This window comes from Anomaloglossus baeobatrachus, chromosome 4 (assembly GCF_048569485.1).
Source record: "Anomaloglossus baeobatrachus isolate aAnoBae1 chromosome 4, aAnoBae1.hap1, whole genome shotgun sequence".
NCBI classification, from domain to species: domain Eukaryota; kingdom Metazoa; phylum Chordata; class Amphibia; order Anura; family Aromobatidae; genus Anomaloglossus; species Anomaloglossus baeobatrachus.
The window spans coordinates 645,854,974-645,871,305 of NC_134356.1; the positions used below are offsets into that span (position 1 = coordinate 645,854,974).

Consider the following 16,332-nt stretch of genomic DNA (forward strand, 5'->3'; position numbering starts at 1 on the left):
GACAAAATCTCCAAAGAAAAGGGCCACATGTGAGGATCACAATCATGACCTTAAGAGTTTGAGATTGACGCGCCACCTATTGTGCTAACAAGGAAAGCTTCTGTTGCAAATGTGCAGAAGTTGCTTACTCAAATAAATAAAGTTCTTTTTTTCCACATCATCGACTACACAGCACAACATTTCCCATATGGTCTAGCGGTTAGGATTCCTGGTTCTCACCCAGGCGGCCCGGGTTCGACTCCCGGTATGGGAATGCAAATTTTTCTGTGCTTGTTTCGACATTCAAAGGCCGACGCAATTGTTTGGCCATTGTGGCCTGTCATTTGACCTAAAATTTCCTTACTTATCCATAGAATATTGGAACTGAATGGTAAAGTTTCTAGGCTCTCCTGCCAAAGATAATGAGTAAACTACATACCGTCTGAGGAAAAAACTTCTAATCTTCAGTATATTGAATTGACCTGTTAACTCCAGCTCAAATGAGGCAGGATTCAACTACTAAAATGAAAAACAGCTTTTTAGTGAAGGCAACACTCTTTTTTTTTTTAAAAACCCTATATGTTTTCTGCAACTCTGTGGAATATCCCATATTAATTAGCAAGCAGTTTTCTTAGTTTACTGGTTCAATTCCTGATAGGGGAGTGCCACTTTTTTCTGCAATAGTTCCTGCATTCAAAGGTCGACACATACCTTGCAGACAAAGTTAGTTTAGATTAAAATTGCTCTTTGCAGCGAAAAATGCTGACCACAAGAGCTTTTAGCCATTCATTCCATTCTTTTGCACAAAAAGCCATTTGAGCTCATATCGGAAATCATTCTTACCTTCGACTTCTAAATACTTGGTGTCAAGAGACTCAAACCCCTCAACATATTATTGTTGATTTTTGGTACTCAGTGGAAACAAATGTGGCTCTCTAGACAAGATGGAGACAAAATCTCCAAAGAAAGGGCCACATGTGAGGATCACAATCATGACCTTAAGAGTTTGAGATTGACGCGCCACCTATTGTGCTAACAAGGAAAGCTTCTGTTGCAAACGTGCAGAAGTTGCTTACTCAAAGAAATAAAGTTCTTTTTTTCCACATCATCGACTACACAGAACAACATTTCCCATATGGTCTAGCGGTTAGGATTCCTGGTTCTCACCCAGGCGGCCCGGGTTCGACTCCCGGTATGGGAATGCAAATTTTTCTGTGCTTGTTTCGACATTCAAAGGCCGACGCAATTGTTTGGCCATTGTGGCCTGTCATTTGACCTAAAATTTCCTTACTTATCCATAGAATATTGGAACTGAATGGTAAAGTTTCTAGGCTCTCCTGCCAAAGATAATGAGTAAACTACATACCGTCTGAAGAAAAAACTTACAATGTTCAGTATATTGAATTGACCTGTTAACTCCAGCTCAAATGAGGCAAGATTCAACTACTAAAATGAAAAACAGCTTTTTAGTGAAGGCAACACTCTTTTTTTTTTTTTTTTTTTTTTTTTTAAAACCCTATATGTTTTCTGCAACTCTGTGGAATATCCCATATTAATTAGCAAGCAGTTTTCTTAGTTTACTGGTTCAATTCCTGATAGGGGACTGCCACTTTTTTCTGCAATAGTTCCTGCATTCAAAGGTCGACACATACCTTGCAGACAAAGTTAGTTTAGATTAAAATTGCTCTTTGCAGCGAAAAATGCTGACCACAAGAGCTTTTAGCTATTCATTCCATTCTGTTGCACAAAAAGCCATTTGAGCTCATATCGGAAATCATTCTTACCTTCGACTTCCAAATTCTTGGTGTCAAGAGACTCAAACCCCTCGATATATTATTGTTGATTTTTGGTACTCAGTGGAAACAAATGTGGCTCTCTAGACAAGATGGAGACAAAATCTCCAAAGAAAAGTGCCACATGTGAGGATCACAATCATGACCTTAAGAGTTTGAGATTGACGCGCCACCTATTGTGTTAACAAGGAAAGCTTCTGTTGCAAATGTGCAGAAGTTGCTTACTCAAAGAAATAAAGTTCTTTTTTTCCACATCATCGACTACACAGCACAACATTTCCCATATGGTCTAGCGGTTAGGATTCCTGGTTCTCACCCAGGCGGCCCGGGTTCGACTCCCGGTATGGGAATGCAAATTTTTCTGTGCTTGTTTCGACATTCAAAGGCCGACGCAATTGGTTGGCCATTGTGGCCTGTCATTTGACCTAAAATTTCCTTACTTATCCATAGAATATTGGAACTGAATGGTAAAGTTTCTAGGCTCTCCTGCGAAAGATAATGAGTAAACTACATACCGTCTGAAGAAAAAACTTACAATCTTCAGTATATTGAATTGACCTGTTAACTCCAGCTCAAATGAGGCAGGATTCAACTACTAAAATGAAAAACAGCTTTTTAGTGAAGGCAACACTCTTTTTTTTTTTTAAAACCCTATATGTTTTCTGCAACTCTGTGGAATATCCCATATTAATTAGCAAGCAGTTTTCTTAGTTTACTGGTTCAATTCCTGATAGGGGAGTGCCACTTTTTTCTGCAATAGTTCCTGCATTCAAAGGTCGACACATACCTTGCAGACAAAGTTAGTTTAGATTAAAATTGCTCTTTGCAGCGAAAAATGCTGACCACAAGAGCTTTTAGCCATTCATTCCATTCTTTTGCACAAAAAGCCATTTGAGCTCATATCGGAAATCATTCTTACCTTCGACTTCCAAATACTTGGTGTCAAGAGACTCAAACCCCTCAACATATTATTGTTGATTTTTGGTACTCAGTGGAAACAAATGTGGCTCTCTAGACAAGATGGAGACAAAATCTCCAAAGAAAAGGGCCACATGTGAGGATCACAATCATGACCTTAAGAGTTTGAGATTGACGCGCCACCTATTGTGCTAACAAGGAAAGCTTCTGTTGCAAACGTGCAGAAGTTGCTTACTCAAAGAAATAAAGTTCTTTTTTTCCACATCATCGACTACACAGCACAACATTTCCCATATGGTCTAGCGGTTAGGATTCCTGGTTCTCACCCAGGCGGCCCGGGTTCGACTCCCGGTATGGGAATGCAAATTTTTCTGTGCTTGTTTCGACATTCAAAGGCCGACGCAATTGTTTGGCCATTGTGGCCTGTCATTTGACCTAAAATTTCCTTACTTATCCATAGAATATTGGAACTGAATAGTAAAGTTTCTAGGCTCTCCTGCCAAAGATAATGAGTAAACTACATACCGTCTGAGGAAAAAACTTACAATCTTCAGTATATTGAATTGACCTGTTAACTCCAGCTCAAATGAGGCAGGATTCAACTACTAAAATGGAAAACAGCTTTTTAGTGAAGGCAACACTCTTTTTTTTTTTTTTTAAAACCCTATATGTTTTCTGCAACTCTGTGGAATATCCCATATTAATTAGCAAGCAGTTTTCTTAGTTTACTGGTTCAATTCCTGATAGGGGACTGCCACTTTTTTCTGCAATAGTTCCTGCATTCAAAGGTCGACACATACCTTGCAGACAAAGTTAGTTTAGATTAAAATTGCTCTTTGCAGCGAAAAATGCTGACCACAAGAGCTTTTAGCTATTCATTCCATTCTGTTGCACAAAAAGCCATTTGAGCTCATATCGGAAATCATTCTTACCTTCGACTTCCAAATTCTTGGTGTCAAGAGACTCAAACCCCTTGATATATTATTGTTGATTTTTGGTACTCAGTGGAAACAAATGTGGCTCTCTAGACAAGATGGAGACAAAATCTCCAAAGAAAAGTGCCACATGTGAGGATCACAATCATGACCTTAAGAGTTTGAGATTGACGCGCCACCTATTGTGCTAACAAGGAAAGCTTCTGTTGCAAACGTGCAGAAGTTGCTTACTCAAAGAAATAAAGTTCTTTTTTTCCACATCATCGACTACACAGCACAACATTTCCCATATGGTCTAGCGGTTAGGATTCCTGGTTCTCACCCAGGCGGCCTGGGTTCGACTCCCGGTATGGGAATGCAAATTTTTATGTGCTTGTTTCGACATTCAAAGGCCGACGCAATTGGTTGGCCATTGTGGCCTGTCATTTGACCTAAAATTTCCTTACTTATCCATAGAATATTGGAAATGAATGGTAAAGTTTCTAGGCTCTCCTGCGAAAGATAATGAGTAAACTACATACCGTCTGAGGAAAAAACTTACAATCTTCAGTATATTGAATTGACCTGTTAACTCCAGCTCAAATGAGGCAGGATTCAACTACTAAAATGAAAAACAGCTTTTTAGTGAAGGCAACACTCTTTTTTTTTTTTTAAAACCCTATATGTTTTCTGCAACTCTGTGGAATATCCCATATTAATTAGCAAGCAGTTTTCTTAGTTTACTGGTTCAATTCCTGATAGGGGAGTGCCACTTTTTTCTGCAATAGTTCCTGCATTCAAAGGTCGACACATACCTTGCAGACAAAGTTAGTTTAGATTAAAATTGCTCTTTGCAGTGAAAAATGCTGACCACAAGAGCTTTTAGCCATTCATTCCATTCTTTTGCACAAAAAGCCATTTGAGCTCATATCGGAAATCATTCTTACCTTCGACTTCCAAATACTTGGTGTCAAGAGACTCAAACCCCTCAACATATTATTGTTGATTTTTGGTACTCAGTGGAAACAAATGTGGCTCTCTAGACAAGATGGAGACAAAATCTCCAAAGAAAAGGGCCACATGTGAGGATCACAATCATGACCTTAAGAGTTTGAGATTGACGCGCCACCTATTGTGCTAACAAGGAAAGCTTCTGTTGCAAATGTGCAGAAGTTGCTTACTCAAATAAATAAAGTTCTTTTTTTCCACATCATCGACTACACAGCACAACATTTCCCATATGGTCTAGCGGTTAGGATTCCTGGTTCTCACCCAGGCGGCCCGGGTTCGACTCCCGGTATGGGAATGCAAATTTTTCTGTGCTTGTTTCGACATTCAAAGGCCGACGCAATTGTTTGGCCATTGTGGCCTGTCATTTGACCTAAAATTTCCTTACTTATCCATAGAATATTGGAACTGAATGGTAAAGTTTCTAGGCTCTCCTGCCAAAGATAATGAGTAAACTACATACCGTCTGAGGAAAAAACTTCTAATCTTCAGTATATTGAATTGACCTGTTAACTCCAGCTCAAATGAGGCAGGATTCAACTACTAAAATGAAAAACAGCTTTTTAGTGAAGGCAACACTCTTTTTTTTTTTAAAAACCCTATATGTTTTCTGCAACTCTGTGGAATATCCCATATTAATTAGCAAGCAGTTTTCTTAGTTTACTGGTTCAATTCCTGATAGGGGAGTGCCACTTTTTTCTGCAATAGTTCCTGCATTCAAAGGTCGACACATACCTTGCAGACAAAGTTAGTTTAGATTAAAATTGCTCTTTGCAGCGAAAAATGCTGACCACAAGAGCTTTTAGCCATTCATTCCATTCTTTTGCACAAAAAGCCATTTGAGCTCATATCGGAAATCATTCTTACCTTCGACTTCTAAATACTTGGTGTCAAGAGACTCAAACCCCTCAACATATTATTGTTGATTTTTGGTACTCAGTGGAAACAAATGTGGCTCTCTAGACAAGATGGAGACAAAATCTCCAAAGAAAGGGCCACATGTGAGGATCACAATCATGACCTTAAGAGTTTGAGATTGACGCGCCACCTATTGTGCTAACAAGGAAAGCTTCTGTTGCAAACGTGCAGAAGTTGCTTACTCAAAGAAATAAAGTTCTTTTTTTCCACATCATCGACTACACAGAACAACATTTCCCATATGGTCTAGCGGTTAGGATTCCTGGTTCTCACCCAGGCGGCCCGGGTTCGACTCCCGGTATGGGAATGCAAATTTTTCTGTGCTTGTTTCGACATTCAAAGGCCGACGCAATTGTTTGGCCATTGTGGCCTGTCATTTGACCTAAAATTTCCTTACTTATCCATAGAATATTGGAACTGAATGGTAAAGTTTCTAGGCTCTCCTGCCAAAGATAATGAGTAAACTACATACCGTCTGAAGAAAAAACTTACAATGTTCAGTATATTGAATTGACCTGTTAACTCCAGCTCAAATGAGGCAAGATTCAACTACTAAAATGAAAAACAGCTTTTTAGTGAAGGCAACACTCTTTTTTTTTTTTTTTTTTTTTTTTTAAAACCCTATATGTTTTCTGCAACTCTGTGGAATATCCCATATTAATTAGCAAGCAGTTTTCTTAGTTTACTGGTTCAATTCCTGATAGGGGACTGCCACTTTTTTCTGCAATAGTTCCTGCATTCAAAGGTCGACACATACCTTGCAGACAAAGTTAGTTTAGATTAAAATTGCTCTTTGCAGCGAAAAATGCTGACCACAAGAGCTTTTAGCTATTCATTCCATTCTGTTGCACAAAAAGCCATTTGAGCTCATATCGGAAATCATTCTTACCTTCGACTTCCAAATTCTTGGTGTCAAGAGACTCAAACCCCTCGATATATTATTGTTGATTTTTGGTACTCAGTGGAAACAAATGTGGCTCTCTAGACAAGATGGAGACAAAATCTCCAAAGAAAAGTGCCACATGTGAGGATCACAATCATGACCTTAAGAGTTTGAGATTGACGCGCCACCTATTGTGTTAACAAGGAAAGCTTCTGTTGCAAATGTGCAGAAGTTGCTTACTCAAAGAAATAAAGTTCTTTTTTTCCACATCATCGACTACACAGCACAACATTTCCCATATGGTCTAGCGGTTAGGATTCCTGGTTCTCACCCAGGCGGCCCGGGTTCGACTCCCGGTATGGGAATGCAAATTTTTCTGTGCTTGTTTCGACATTCAAAGGCCGACGCAATTGGTTGGCCATTGTGGCCTGTCATTTGACCTAAAATTTCCTTACTTATCCATAGAATATTGGAACTGAATGGTAAAGTTTCTAGGCTCTCCTGCGAAAGATAATGAGTAAACTACATACCGTCTGAGGAAAAAACTTACAATCTTCAGTATATTGAATTGACCTGTTAACTCCAGCTCAAATGAGGCAGGATTCAACTACTAAAATGAAAAACAGCTTTTTAGTGAAGGCAACACTCTTTTTTTTTTTTAAAACCCTATATGTTTTCTGCAACTCTGTGGAATATCCCATATTAATTAGCAAGCAGTTTTCTTAGTTTACTGGTTCAATTCCTGATAGGGGAGTGCCACTTTTTTCTGCAATAGTTCCTGCATTCAAAGGTCGACACATACCTTGCAGACAAAGTTAGTTTAGATTAAAATTGCTCTTTGCAGCGAAAAATGCTGACCACAAGAGCTTTTAGCCATTCATTCCATTCTTTTGCACAAAAAGCCATTTGAGCTCATATCGGAAATCATTCTTACCTTCGACTTCCAAATACTTGGTGTCAAGAGACTCAAACCCCTCAACATATTATTGTTGATTTTTGGTACTCAGTGGAAACAAATGTGGCTCTCTAGACAAGATGGAGACAAAATCTCCAAAGAAAAGGGCCACATGTGAGGATCACAATCATGACCTTAAGAGTTTGAGATTGACGCGCCACCTATTGTGCTAACAAGGAAAGCTTCTGTTGCAAACGTGCAGAAGTTGCTTACTCAAAGAAATAAAGTTCTTTTTTTCCACATCATCGACTACACAGCACAACATTTCCCATATGGTCTAGCGGTTAGGATTCCTGGTTCTCACCCAGGCGGCCCGGGTTCGACTCCCGGTATGGGAATGCAAATTTTTCTGTGCTTGTTTCGACATTCAAAGGCCGACGCAATTGTTTGGCCATTGTGGCCTGTCATTTGACCTAAAATTTCCTTACTTATCCATAGAATATTGGAACTGAATAGTAAAGTTTCTAGGCTCTCCTGCCAAAGATAATGAGTAAACTACATACCGTCTGAGGAAAAAACTTACAATCTTCAGTATATTGAATTGACCTGTTAACTCCAGCTCAAATGAGGCAGGATTCAACTACTAAAATGGAAAACAGCTTTTTAGTGAAGGCAACACTCTTTTTTTTTTTTTTTAAAACCCTATATGTTTTCTGCAACTCTGTGGAATATCCCATATTAATTAGCAAGCAGTTTTCTTAGTTTACTGGTTCAATTCCTGATAGGGGACTGCCACTTTTTTCTGCAATAGTTCCTGCATTCAAAGGTCGACACATACCTTGCAGACAAAGTTAGTTTAGATTAAAATTGCTCTTTGCAGCGAAAAATGCTGACCACAAGAGCTTTTAGCTATTCATTCCATTCTGTTGCACAAAAAGCCATTTGAGCTCATATCGGAAATCATTCTTACCTTCGACTTCCAAATTCTTGGTGTCAAGAGACTCAAACCCCTTGATATATTATTGTTGATTTTTGGTACTCAGTGGAAACAAATGTGGCTCTCTAGACAAGATGGAGACAAAATCTCCAAAGAAAAGTGCCACATGTGAGGATCACAATCATGACCTTAAGAGTTTGAGATTGACGCGCCACCTATTGTGCTAACAAGGAAAGCTTCTGTTGCAAACGTGCAGAAGTTGCTTACTCAAAGAAATAAAGTTCTTTTTTTCCACATCATCGACTACACAGCACAACATTTCCCATATGGTCTAGCGGTTAGGATTCCTGGTTCTCACCCAGGCGGCCTGGGTTCGACTCCCGGTATGGGAATGCAAATTTTTATGTGCTTGTTTCGACATTCAAAGGCCGACGCAATTGGTTGGCCATTGTGGCCTGTCATTTGACCTAAAATTTCCTTACTTATCCATAGAATATTGGAAATGAATGGTAAAGTTTCTAGGCTCTCCTGCGAAAGATAATGAGTAAACTACATACCGTCTGAGGAAAAAACTTACAATCTTCAGTATATTGAATTGACCTGTTAACTCCAGCTCAAATGAGGCAGGATTCAACTACTAAAATGAAAAACAGCTTTTTAGTGAAGGCAACACTCTTTTTTTTTTTTTTAAAACCCTATATGTTTTCTGCAACTCTGTGGAATATCCCATATTAATTAGCAAGCAGTTTTCTTAGTTTACTGGTTCAATTCCTGATAGGGGAGTGCCACTTTTTTCTGCAATAGTTCCTGCATTCAAAGGTCGACACATACCTTGCAGACAAAGTTAGTTTAGATTAAAATTGCTCTTTGCAGCGAAAAATGCTGACCACAAGAGCTTTTAGCCATTCATTCCATTCTTTTGCACAAAAAGCCATTTGAGCTCATATCGGAAATCATTCTTACCTTCGACTTCCAAATACTTGGTGTCAAGAGACTCAAACCCCTCAACATATTATTGTTGATTTTTGGTACTCAGTGGAAACAAATGTGGCTCTCTAGACAAGATGGAGACAAAATCTCCAAAGAAAAGTGCCACATGTGAGGATCACAATCATGACCTTAAGAGTTTGAGATTGACGCGCCACCTATTGTGTTAACAAGGAAAGCTTCTGTTGCAAATGTGCAGAAGTTGCTTACTCAAAGAAATAAAGTTCTTTTTTTCCACATCATCGACTACACAGCACAACATTTCCCATATGGTCTAGCGGTTAGGATTCCTGGTTCTCACCCAGGCGGCCCGGGTTCGACTCCCGGTATGGGAATGCAAATTTTTCTGTGCTTGTTTCGACATTCAAAGGCCGACGCAATTGGTTGGCCATTGTGGCCTGTCATTTGACCTAAAATTTCCTTACTTATCCATAGAATATTGGAACTGAATGGTAAAGTTTCTAGGCTCTCCTGCGAAAGATAATGAGTAAACTACATACCGTCTGAGGAAAAAACTTACAATCTTCAGTATATTGAATTGACCTGTTAACTCCAGCTCAAATGAGGCAGGATTCAACTACTAAAATGAAAAACAGCTTTTTAGTGAAGGCAACACTCTTTTTTTTTTTTAAAACCCTATATGTTTTCTGCAACTCTGTGGAATATCCCATATTAATTAGCAAGCAGTTTTCTTAGTTTACTGGTTCAATTCCTGATAGGGGAGTGCCACTTTTTTCTGCAATAGTTCCTGCATTCAAAGGTCGACACATACCTTGCAGACAAAGTTAGTTTAGATTAAAATTGCTCTTTGCAGCGAAAAATGCTGACCACAAGAGCTTTTAGCCATTCATTCCATTCTTTTGCACAAAAAGCCATTTGAGCTCATATCGGAAATCATTCTTACCTTCGACTTCCAAATACTTGGTGTCAAGAGACTCAAACCCCTCAACATATTATTGTTGATTTTTGGTACTCAGTGGAAACAAATGTGGCTCTCTAGACAAGATGGAGACAAAATCTCCAAAGAAAAGGGCCACATGTGAGGATCACAATCATGACCTTAAGAGTTTGAGATTGACGCGCCACCTATTGTGCTAACAAGGAAAGCTTCTGTTGCAAACGTGCAGAAGTTGCTTACTCAAAGAAATAAAGTTCTTTTTTTCCACATCATCGACTACACAGCACAACATTTCCCATATGGTCTAGCGGTTAGGATTCCTGGTTCTCACCCAGGCGGCCCGGGTTCGACTCCCGGTATGGAAATGCAAATTTTTCTGTGCTTGTTTCGACATTCAAAGGCCGACGCAATTGTTTGGCCATTGTGGCCTGTCATTTGACCTAAAATTTCCTTACTTATCCATAGAATATTGGAACTGAATAGTAAAGTTTCTAGGCTCTCCTGCCAAAGATAATGAGTAAACTACATACCGTCTGAGGAAAAAACTTACAATCTTCAGTATATTGAATTGACCTGTTAACTCCAGCTCAAATGAGGCAGGATTCAACTACTAAAATGGAAAACAGCTTTTTAGTGAAGGCAACACTCTTTTTTTTTTTTTTAAAACCCTATATGTTTTCTGCAACTCTGTGGAATATCCCATATTAATTAGCAAGCAGTTTTCTTAGTTTACTGGTTCAATTCCTGATAGGGGACTGCCACTTTTTTCTGCAATAGTTCCTGCATTCAAAGGTCGACACATACCTTGCAGACAAAGTTAGTTTAGATTAAAATTGCTCTTTGCAGCGAAAAATGCTGACCACAAGAGCTTTTAGCTATTCATTCCATTCTGTTGCACAAAAAGCCATTTGAGCTCATATCGGAAATCATTCTTACCTTCGACTTCCAAATTCTTGGTGTCAAGAGACTCAAACCCCTTGATATATTATTGTTGATTTTTGGTACTCAGTGGAAACAAATGTGGCTCTCTAGACAAGATGGAGACAAAATCTCCAAAGAAAAGTGCCACATGTGAGGATCACAATCATGACCTTAAGAGTTTGAGATTGACGCACCACCTATTGTGCTAACAAGGAAAGCTTCTGTTGCAAACGTGCAGAAGTTGCTTACTCAAAGAAATAAAGTTCTTTTTTTCCACATCATCGACTACACAGCACAACATTTCCCATATGGTCTAGCGGTTAGGATTCCTGGTTCTCACCCAGGCGGCCTGGGTTCGACTCCCGGTATGGGAATGCAAATTTTTATGTGCTTGTTTCGACATTCAAAGGCCGACGCAATTGGTTGGCCATTGTGGCCTGTCATTTGACCTAAAATTTCCTTACTTATCCATAGAATATTGGAAATGAATGGTAAAGTTTCTAGGCTCTCCTGCGAAAGATAATGAGTAAACTACATACCGTCTGAGGAAAAAACTTACAATCTTCAGTATATTGAATTGACCTGTTAACTCCAGCTCAAATGAGGCAGGATTCAACTACTAAAATGAAAAACAGCTTTTTAGTGAAGGCAACACTCTTTTTTTTTTTTTTAAAACCCTATATGTTTTCTGCAACTCTGTGGAATATCCCATATTAATTAGCAAGCAGTTTTCTTAGTTTACTGGTTCAATTCCTGATAGGGGAGTGCCACTTTTTTCTGCAATAGTTCCTGCATTCAAAGGTCGACACATACCTTGCAGACAAAGTTAGTTTAGATTAAAATTGCTCTTTGCAGCGAAAAATGCTGACCACAAGAGCTTTTAGCCATTCATTCCATTCTTTTGCACAAAAAGCCATTTGAGCTCATATCGGAAATCATTCTTACCTTCGACTTCCAAATACTTGGTGTCAAGAGACTCAAACCCCTCAACATATTATTGTTGATTTTTGGTACTCAGTGGAAACAAATGTGGCTCTCTAGACAAGATGGAGACAAAATCTCCAAAGAAAAGTGCCACATGTGAGGATCACAATCATGACCTTAAGAGTTTGAGATTGACGCGCCACCTATTGTGCTAACAAGGAAAGTTTCTGTTGCAAACGTGCAGAAGTTGCTTACTCAAAGAAATAAAGTTCTTTTTTTCCACATCATCGACTACACAGCACAACATTTCCCATATGGTCTAGCGGTTAGGATTCCTGGTTCTCACCCAGGCGGCCCGGGTTCGACTCCCGGTATGGGAATGCAAATTTTTCTGTGCTTGTTTCGACATTCAAAGGCCGACGCAATTGTTTGGCCATTGTGGCCTGTCATTTGACCTAAAATTTCCTTACTTATCCATAGAATATTGGAACTGAATGGTAAAGTTTCTAGGCTCTCCTGCGAAAGATAATGAGTAAACTACATACCGTCTGAGGAAAAAACTTACAATCTTCAGTATATTGAATTGACCTGTTAACTCCAGCTCAAATGAGGCAGGATTCAACTACTAAAATGGAAAACAGCTTTTTAGTGAAGGCAACACTCTTTTTTTTTTTTTTTTTTTTTTTTAAAACCCTATATGTTTTCTGCAACTCTGTGGAATATCCCATATTAATTAGCAAGCAGTTTTCTTAGTTTACTGGTTCAATTCCTGATAGGGGACTGCCACTTTTTTCTGCAATAGTTCCTGCATTCAAAGGTCGACACATACCTTGCAGACAAAGTTAGTTTAGATTAAAATTGCTCTTTGCAGCGAAAAATGCTGACCACAAGAGCTTTTAGCTATTCATTCCATTCTGTTGCACAAAAAGCCATTTGAGCTCATATCGGAAATCATTCTTACCTTCGACTTCCAAATTCTTGGTGTCAAGAGACTCAAACCCCTTGATATATTATTGTTGATTTTTGGTACTCAGTGGAAACAAATGTGGCTCTCTAGACAAGATGGAGACAAAATCTCCAAAGAAAAGTGCCACATGTGAGGATCACAATCATGACCTTAAGAGTTTGAGATTGACGCGCCACCTATTGTGCTAACAAGGAAAGCTTCTGTTGCAAACGTGCAGAAGTTGCTTACTCAAAGAAATAAAGTTCTTTTTTTCCACATCATCGACTACACAGCACAACATTTCCCATATGGTCTAGCGGTTAGGATTCCTGGTTCTCACCCAGGCGGCCTGGGTTCGACTCCCGGTATGGGAATGCAAATTTTTCTGTGCTTGTTTCGACATTCAAAGGCCGACGCAATTGGTTTGCCATTGTGGCCTGTCATTTGACCTAAAATTTCCTTACTTATCCATAGAATATTGGAAATGAATGGTAAAGTTTCTAGGCTCTCCTGCGAAAGATAATGAGTAAACTACATACCGTCTGAGGAAAAAACTTACAATCTTCAGTATATTGAATTGACCTGTTAACTCCAGCTCAAATGAGGCAGGATTCAACTACTAAAATGAAAAACAGCTTTTTAGTGAAGGCAACACTCTTTTTTTTTTTTTAAAAACCCTATATGTTTTCTGCAACTCTGTGGAATATCCCATATTAATTAGCAAGCAGTTTTCTTAGTTTACTGGTTCAATTCCTGATAGGGGACTGCCACTTTTTTCTGCAATAGTTCCTGCATTCAAAGGTCGACACATACCTTGCAGACAAAGTTAGTTTAGATTAAAATTGCTCTTTGCAGCGAAAAATGCTGACCACAAGAGCTTTTAGCTATTCATTCCATTCTGTTGCACAAAAAGCCATTTGAGCTCATATCGGAAATCATTCTTACCTTCGACTTCCAAATTCTTGGTGTCAAGAGACTCAAACCCCTCAATATATTATTGTTGATTTTTGGTACTCAGTGGAAACAAATGTGGCTCTCTAGACAAGATGGAGACAAAATCTCCAAAGAAAAGGGCCACATGTGAGGATCACAATCATGACCTTAAGAGTTTGAGATTGACGCGCCACCTATTGTGCTAACAAGGAAAGCTTCTGTTGCAAACGTGCAGAAGTTGCTTACTCAAAGAAATAAAGTTCTTTTTTTCTACATCATCGACTACACAGCACAACATTTCCCATATGGTCTAGCGGTTAGGATTCCTGGTTCTCACCCAGGCGGCCCGGGTTCGACTCCCGGTATGGGAATGCAAATTTTTATGTGCTTGTTTCGACATTCAAAGGCCGACGCCATTGGTTGGCCATTGTGGCCTGTCATTTGACCTAAAATTTCCTTACTTATCCATAGAATATTGGAACTGAATGGTAAAGTTTCTAGGCTCTCCTGCGAAAGATAAATGAGTAAACTACATACCGTCTGAGGAAAAAACTTACAATCTTCAGTATATTGAATTGACCTGTTAACTCCAGCTCAAATGAGGCAGGATTCAACTACTAAAATGAAAAACAGCTTTTTAGTGAAGGCAACACTCTTTTTTTTTTTTTTTAAAAACCCTATATGTTTTCTGCAACTCTGTGGAATATCCCATATTAATTAGCAAGCAGTTTTCTTAGTTTACTGGTTCAATTCCTGATAGGGGAGTGCCACTTTTTTCTGCAATAGTTCCTGCATTCAAAGGTCGACACATACCTTGCAGACAAAGTTAGTTTAGATTAAAATTGCTCTTTGCAGCAAAAAATGCTGACCACAAGAGCTTTTAGCCATTCATTCCATTCTTTTGCACAAAAAGCCATTTGAGCTCATATCGGAAATCATTCTTACCTTCAACTTCCAAATACTTGGTGTCAAGAGACTCAAACCCCTCAACATATTATTGTTGATTTTTGGTACTCAGTGGAAACAAATGTGGCTCTCTAGACAAGATGGAGACAAAATGGAGACAAAATCTCCAAAGAAAAGGGCCACATGTGAGGATCACAATCATGACCTTAAGAGTTTGAGATTGACGCGCCACCTATTGTGCTAACAAGGAAAGCTTCTGTTGCAAATATGCAGAAGTTGCTTACTCAAAGAAATAAAGTTCTTTTTTTCCACATCATCGACTACACAGAACAACATTTCCCATATGGTCTAGCGGTTAGGATTCCTGGTTCTCACCCAGGCGGCCCGGGTTCGACTCCCGGTATGGGAATGCAAATTTTTCTGTGCTTGTTTCGACATTCAAAGGCCGACGCAATTGGTTGGCCATTGTGGCCTGTCATTTGACCTAAAATTTCCTTACTTATCCATAGAATATTGGAACTGAATGGTAAAGTTTCTAGGCTCTCCTGCGAAAGATAATGAGTAAACTACATACCGTCTGAGGAAAAAACTTACAATCTTCAGTATATTGAATTGACCTGTTAACTCCAGCTCAAATGAGGCAGGATTCAACTACTAAAATGAAAAACAGCTTTTTAGTGAAGGCAACACTCTTTTTTTTTTTTTTAAAACCCTATATGTTTTCTGCAACTCTGTGGAATATCCCATATTAATTAGCAAGCAGTTTTCTTAGTTTACTGGTTCAATTCCTGATAGGGGACTGCCACTTTTTTCTGCAATAGTTCCTGCATTCAAAGGTCGACACATACCTTGCAGACACAGTTAGTTTATATTAAAATTGCTCTTTGCAGCGAAAAATGCTGACCACAAGAGCTTTTAGCTATTCATTCCATTCTGTTGCACAAAAAGCCATTTGAGCTCATATCGGAAATCATTCTTACCTTCGACTTCCAAATTCTTGGTGTCAAGAGACTCAAACCCCTCAATATATTATTGTTGATTTTTGGTACTCAGTGGAAACAAATGTGGCTCTCTAGACAAGATGGAGACAAAATCTCCAAAGAAAAGGGCCACATGTGAGGATCACAATCATGACCTTAAGAGTTTGAGATTGACGCGCCACCTATTGTGCTAACAAGGAAAGCTTCTGTTGCAAACGTGCAGAAGTTGCTTACTCAAAGAAATAAAGTTCTTTTTTTCCACATCATCGACTACACAGCACAACATTTCCCATATGGTCTGGCGGTTAGGATTCCTGGTTCTCACCCAGGCGGCCCGGGTTCGACTCCCGGTATGGGAATGCAAATTTTTCTGTGCTTGTTTCGACATTCAAAGGCCGACGCCATTGTGGCCTGTCATTTGACCTAAAATTTCCTTACTTATCCATAGAATATTGGAACTGAATGGTAAAGTTTCTAGGCTCTGCTGCCAAAGATAATGAGTAAACTTTATACCGTCTGAGGAAAAAACTTACAATCTTCAGTATATTGAATTGACCTGTTAACTCCAGCTCAAATGAGGCAGGATTCAACT

At 39.1% G+C, this 16,332-nt stretch overlaps 12 non-coding genes across 12 annotated transcripts; all 12 read left to right on the plus strand.

Moving 5' to 3' along the window:
* Positions 1–181: 181 nt before the first annotated feature.
* TRNAE-CUC (transfer RNA glutamic acid (anticodon CUC)) lies at positions 182–253 on the plus strand. The gene has a single exon. It is a non-coding gene; the product is annotated as a tRNA-Glu (tRNA).
* Positions 254–1,108: 855 nt separating this feature from the next.
* On the plus strand, positions 1,109–1,180 carry TRNAE-CUC (transfer RNA glutamic acid (anticodon CUC)). Its single transcript has one exon. It is a non-coding gene; the product is annotated as a tRNA-Glu (tRNA).
* Positions 1,181–2,050: 870 nt separating this feature from the next.
* On the plus strand, positions 2,051–2,122 carry TRNAE-CUC (transfer RNA glutamic acid (anticodon CUC)). Its single transcript has one exon. It is a non-coding gene; the product is annotated as a tRNA-Glu (tRNA).
* Positions 2,123–2,978: 856 nt separating this feature from the next.
* TRNAE-CUC (transfer RNA glutamic acid (anticodon CUC)) lies at positions 2,979–3,050 on the plus strand. The gene has a single exon. It is a non-coding gene; the product is annotated as a tRNA-Glu (tRNA).
* Positions 3,051–4,838: 1,788 nt separating this feature from the next.
* Positions 4,839–4,910, plus strand: TRNAE-CUC (transfer RNA glutamic acid (anticodon CUC)). The gene has a single exon. It is a non-coding gene; the product is annotated as a tRNA-Glu (tRNA).
* Positions 4,911–5,765: 855 nt separating this feature from the next.
* Positions 5,766–5,837, plus strand: TRNAE-CUC (transfer RNA glutamic acid (anticodon CUC)). Its single transcript has one exon. It is a non-coding gene; the product is annotated as a tRNA-Glu (tRNA).
* Positions 5,838–6,706: 869 nt separating this feature from the next.
* Positions 6,707–6,778, plus strand: TRNAE-CUC (transfer RNA glutamic acid (anticodon CUC)). The gene has a single exon. It is a non-coding gene; the product is annotated as a tRNA-Glu (tRNA).
* Positions 6,779–7,634: 856 nt separating this feature from the next.
* Positions 7,635–7,706, plus strand: TRNAE-CUC (transfer RNA glutamic acid (anticodon CUC)). Its single transcript has one exon. It is a non-coding gene; the product is annotated as a tRNA-Glu (tRNA).
* Positions 7,707–9,495: 1,789 nt separating this feature from the next.
* TRNAE-CUC (transfer RNA glutamic acid (anticodon CUC)) lies at positions 9,496–9,567 on the plus strand. The gene has a single exon. It is a non-coding gene; the product is annotated as a tRNA-Glu (tRNA).
* Positions 9,568–12,283: 2,716 nt separating this feature from the next.
* Positions 12,284–12,355, plus strand: TRNAE-CUC (transfer RNA glutamic acid (anticodon CUC)). The gene has a single exon. It is a non-coding gene; the product is annotated as a tRNA-Glu (tRNA).
* Positions 12,356–14,153: 1,798 nt separating this feature from the next.
* TRNAE-CUC (transfer RNA glutamic acid (anticodon CUC)) lies at positions 14,154–14,225 on the plus strand. Its single transcript has one exon. It is a non-coding gene; the product is annotated as a tRNA-Glu (tRNA).
* Positions 14,226–15,097: 872 nt separating this feature from the next.
* On the plus strand, positions 15,098–15,169 carry TRNAE-CUC (transfer RNA glutamic acid (anticodon CUC)). Its single transcript has one exon. It is a non-coding gene; the product is annotated as a tRNA-Glu (tRNA).
* Positions 15,170–16,332: the final 1,163 nt, after the last annotated feature.